Source organism: Mastomys coucha, unplaced genomic scaffold, assembly GCF_008632895.1.
Source record: "Mastomys coucha isolate ucsf_1 unplaced genomic scaffold, UCSF_Mcou_1 pScaffold7, whole genome shotgun sequence".
Taxonomy (NCBI): Eukaryota; Metazoa; Chordata; class Mammalia; order Rodentia; family Muridae; genus Mastomys; species Mastomys coucha.
In genome coordinates, this window is record NW_022196913.1 from 19,403,588 (window position 1) to 19,409,491 (window position 5,904).

The window sequence follows — 5,904 nt, forward strand, 5'->3', positions numbered from 1 at the left end:
CAAAAGGAGATCAAGGGGATGCAAATTGGCAAAGAAGTAAAGGTATAACTATTTGCAGATGATATGATAATATACATAAGCAACCCCAAAACTTCTACCAGAGAACTTCTACAGCTGATAAACAACATCAGCAAAGTGGCTGGATACAAAATTAACTCAAACAAATCAGTAGCCTTTCTTTATACAAATGATAAACTGCCTGAGAAAAAAATAGGGAAACAACACCTTTCACAATAGTCACAAATAATATAGAATATCTTGGGATAACTCTAACCAAACAAGTGAAAGACCTGTATGACAAGAACTTCAAGTCTCTCAAGAAAGAAATTGAAAAAAGACCTCAGAAAATGAAGAGACCTCCAATGCTCATGTATTGGTAGGATGAACATAGTAAAAATGACCATCCTACCAAAAGCAATCTACAGATTCAACACAATCCTCATGAAAATCCCCATATAATTCTTCAAAGACATGGAAAGCACAATTCTCAATTTCCTATGAAAAACAAAAAAATCCAGAATAGTGAAAACAATTCTTAACAATAAAAGAACATTTGCAGGAATCAACATCCTTGACCTCAAGTTGTACTATGTAGACTCCCTCCCCAAAGCCCGGACAGTAAACACAGCGCTGCCCACCTGTTGAACGGAACCGGTTACATTCAGAAGCTCCACCCCCATTGAGCAAGAAGGAAGTAACTGATTGGACTGTTACACTGACGTAGTTTGGGGGAAGGGTTTTGCCCCAGGTATTTTACCTGTTGCGGGAACAAAGGAGAATTATTAAATTTCAAGATGACTGAGTGACCAGACCTCGTGTCGTCTAATGTTTTATTTTTCCCATGTGGGTATGGTATAGTATGGCTAGCCTATCTCTTCTATCTCTTTCAATCTCTTCCTATCTATTTATTATTCCTATTACCAGAAGAACCCTTTATTTTATTTACGTTGGCGCTGGCTGCCAACAGTACTACACAGTAAAAGTGATAAAATCTGCATGGCATTGGTACAGGTTGATCAATAGAATAGAATTGAAGACCCAGAAATGAACCCACACACTTATGGACACTTGATCTTTGACAAAGAAGAAAAAAATATGCAATGGAAAAAAGAAAGCATCTTCAATAAATGGTTGTTTGTGTAACTGGCAGTCAGTATGTAGAAAATGAATGTTTCTGTCACCTTGCACAAACTCAAGTCCAAGTGTATCAAGGATCTCAACATAAATACGCACTGAATGTAATAGAGGAGAAAATTAGAAAGAGCCTCAAACTCATTAACACAGGGGAGTTGGGGGAACTTCCAAAACAGAAATCCAATGGCTCACACTCTAAGATCAAGAATTGTTAAATGGGACCTCATGAAACTGGAAAGCTTCTGTAAAGCAAAGGACATAGTAGAACAAATCAGTAACCTACAGATTGGGAAATAATTTTCACTAACCCCACATCTGTTAGAGGGCTCATATCCAGAAAACATAAAGAACTCAAGAAACTAATCTCCAAAAGAACCAAACAACCCAACCAAAACAAGGGGTGTAGAGCTGAAAAGAGAATTCACAATAGAGGAATCTTGAATGGCCAAGAAGCACTTAAAGAAATGCTCAAAGTCCTTAGTGGTCAGGGAAATGCAAATTAAAATTACTCTGAGATTCACTTTACACCAATCAGAATGGCTAAGAGCAAAAGCTCAGGTGACAGCACATGTTGGCCAAGATGTGGAAAAAGAGGAACACTCCTCCATTGCTGGTGGGATTGCAAACTGGTAGAACCACTCTGGAAATCAGTGTGGAGTTTCCTCAGAAAATTGAAAATAAATCTACCTGAAGACCAAGCTATACCACTCTTGGGCATATACCCGAATGATGCCCAACCATGCCACAGGAGCACATGCTGCACTATCCTCATAGTGCCTTCTCTGTGTTAACCAGATGCTGAAAACAACCCAGATGTCCCAGAATGGAAGGATGGATACTGAAACATGGGACATTTACACAACAGATTACTATCCAGCTATTTAAGAATGAGGACATTATAAATTTTGCAAGCAAATGGATAGAACTAGAAAACATCATCCTGAATGAGGTAACTCAGACCCAAAAGGACATGCATGATATGTACTCACTCATAAATTGATATTAGCTAAAAAATACAGAACTCAAGAAGGTTAACAAGCAGAAGGGTCCAAGTGGGGATGTTTTAATTCTAATTAGGAGTGAGAAGAAAGCAGTCATGAAGGGCAGAGGGAGAGAGTAACCTGTTGGAAGAGGGGAGGGAGAGGGGAATAAGGAAACATGATCAGGTATGGGCGATGAGGAGACAGGAGAGAAGCCCTGGGGGTCAACAGGATGAATGGAAATATGTAACCTTGGGGATTGGGTGGTGGGTGTACCCTCTAGAAACTACCAGAAACCTGGGAGGTGAGAGACTCTCGGGACTTAGAGGGAGGGACCTTAGATGAAATGCCTAACAGTGGGGAGGGGGAACTTAGGGAGTCTACCTCCAGTAGAAAGGCATGGCATCAAGTGGAAGGATGAGGTTTCCATTCCACAGTCAACACTTCTGACCCAGAATTGTTCCTGTCTAAAAGAACTGTAGGAACAAAAATGGCAAAGAGACTGAGGGAGAGGTGGTCCAGTGACCAGTCCAACTTGGGATCTATCTCAAGGGGAGGCTCCAAGGCCTGACACTGTTACTGATGCTATGGCGTGCTTACAGACAGGAGCCTAGCATGGCTGTAGACATGTGCAGATACTTCCATCCAACCACTGAACTGCAGTTGGGAATCCCTATGTTTGAACTAGGGAAAGGCTGGATGAAGCTGAGGAAGTAAGCGACCCCATAGGAAGACCAGCAGTCTCAACTAAGCCGGACCCCTGAGATCCCTCAGACACTGAGCCACCAACCAGGCAACATACACTGAACTGGTTCGAGGCCCTGGCACATACACAGCAGATGACTGCCTGGTCTGGCCCCAGTGTGAGAAGAGGCACCTAAACCTCAAGAGGCTTGAGGCCTTAGGGAGTGGGGAGGTCTGGAAGGGGTGGTGGCGGGGGGGAGGGGGAACATCATCTTGGAGACAGGGGGAGGAGGAGTGGGATGAGGAAGTGTGGGAAGGCTCATCTGGAGGGGACAAAGACTGGACTGGGTATAATAAAGGCTTTTTTTAAAAATGCATGTGCTTCCTATGAACCTAATGTTCCATATTGTTATAATTATCTTTTTGGTCACAGCAATACCGCACAACGATTGCCATGTGATTTTCATTTAATTGCTAAAATGGTTTTTAGCTCTTCCCAGTTTCTTTAATGGTAAAGGTGGCTTACAAATGACACTCCTAAATTCCTTAACTTTGTCTTCAGTACCTAATCTGTCCCAGTAGATTTTCAGTCAATGGCAGATTACTCCAAAACTGCCTGAGTGTGCCAGCCCTAGATGTTCATTGGAATCTGCATCCTAGACTGCTTCAAAGTGGCCTGGACTTCCTAGCTCCACGCAGTCCTCAAGAACCTCTGCAGTGCCTGCAGCGTGAGCTCCTCTCCCCCTTCAAGGCTTTGCCCGACATTCAAGCCTTCCTAGACTCTGACAACACCAATTTCAGGAGGAAATAGTTATAGAGGAGATGGTGTCACCACTTTCTTTATCATCCAAAAAGCCTGAATAATCTCTAAAGTTAAATGGAAAATGTAAACACCACATGTCCAAATCTTTGGAACTCAATGAAGGTAGTCCTAAGAGGAACATTGATTTACATCAGTAAGTTTGGGAGATCTCAAGTAAATAACTTAATGAAACACCTCATGTATGATCTTTAAAAGAAAAAAGGAGATTGGAAGTGAGGGAAGACTCAAACTAATAAAGTACAAGAGAAAGAGGACAGAAGAACAGCTATAGGGCCTAGAGCAATGGCTCAGTATTTAAGATTACTTCTTGCTCTTCTAGTGGACCGAAGTTTGTTCAGTACTCACACCCAGTGTCTCACAAAAGCTGGTAATGGTTCCAGGGTATCTGATGTTTTCTGGCTATCCCAGACACCAGAACACTTGTGGCATATACTCACAAAAGCATACATAATTAAAAAATTATTTTTAGAATGGATCCTAATGAAATCCAAAAACATTTGGGTATATCTTAAGAACTTATTTTCCAATAAATTGATAAAAAGTCTAAAGGAAATTAATAATTTTTAGATGCTACTACACCTAGTATAAGTGAACCAACATAAAAAAAAAAATAGTTTCAGCAAACCTACAGTCACCAATGAAGTTGAAGCAGTAATAAAATTCTCTTAAGGAAACAGCAACAAAAATAGAACAGAATCAGATGACTTCACTGTACTATCTACCAGGCCTTCAAAGAGAATGTACACCAATATTATTCAAATTGATTTGCAAAATAGAAAAAAAAAACACTGGGTTCTAAACTTTTTTTAAAGCCACAGTAATTCTGATATCATAAATAAAACAGAGATCACAGAAAAGGATATTAAAGACAAGTCTCCCTGCTGAACATAGATATAACTGTTCTCAATAAAATACTTCAAATCTGAATTTAAGATCCATATTTTTAAAATCATAGATCATGACCAAGTTGGTTTTATTCTAGGGAATGCAGAGCTGGCCTAATCAGCACACATCAATAAACAGAATTCAATACATAAATACCCTTAAGGACAGAAATCACATGACCATCTCAATTAATACAGAAAATGATTTTGACAACATCCTACATTTCTTTTTTCCTTCATTTTTTATTGGTTATTTTCTTTATTTATATTTCAATGTTATTCCCCCTTGCCAGTTTCCCTTCCACTATAAGGGTGCTTGCCCACCCACCACCCACTCCTGCCTCAGTGGCCTAGCATTACCCTATCCTGGGTCATCAAGCCTCCACTGGACCAAGGGGCTCCTCTCTCAGTGATGCCAGATAAGGCAATCCTCTGGTACATATGCAGCTGGAGCCATGGGTACCCTCCTGTGTACTTTTTGGTTGGTAGTTTAGTCCCTGGGAGCTCTGGGAGTTCTGGCTAGTTGATATCGTTGCTCTTTCTATGAGGTTGCAAACCCGTTCACTTCCTACAGTCCTTGCTGTAACATCCCCATTAGGGTCCCGTGCTCCATCCAATGTTGGGCTGTGTACATCTGCATCTGCATTGGTCAGAATCTGGCAGAGCCTCTCAGTAGACAGCTATATTAAGCTCCTTTTAGCAAGCAATTCTTGGCATCCCCAATAGTGTCTAAGTTAGGTGTCTGCATGTGGGATAGATCCCCAGGTGGGGCCGGCATTTCTTAATAATAAAATAATCAGAGTGAGAGAGCAGGTCTCCCAGGAATGCTAACACACCAAAGTTCACAGATAAGACTACCATTACTGCCCACAGAAACCAGGAACTACAGAGCAGTCAGGGAAAGGATCCTTCCAGTTAACATGTGCACCCGGGCCTGTGCACACTATGGAACAGCTATCCAGACCCCAGTCCTGCCCCACACCCCAGTCTTGCTCACAGAGACCAGGTCTCCCAGGAGTACCAACAAACCAAAGATCGCAGGAGTGCTGACACACCTAAGACCACAGGCTCATAGACTCACAGGAGGGACAAGCTCCAGTCAGAGAGCAAAACCAGCTAACACCAGAGATAACCACATGGCAGGGAGCAAACACAAGAACATAAGCAGCAAAAATGAGTATACATGGTATCATCAGAACCCAATTCTCCCACCACAGCAAGCACCAGATACTCCAACACACATAAAAAACAAGATTCTGATTTAAAATCACATCTCATGATGATGATAGAGGACTTTAAGAAGGACATAAATAGCTCTCTTAAAGAAATATGGGAAGACACAGGTAAAAAAGATAGAAGCACTAAAAGAGGAAAAACATAAGTCCCTTAAAGAACTACA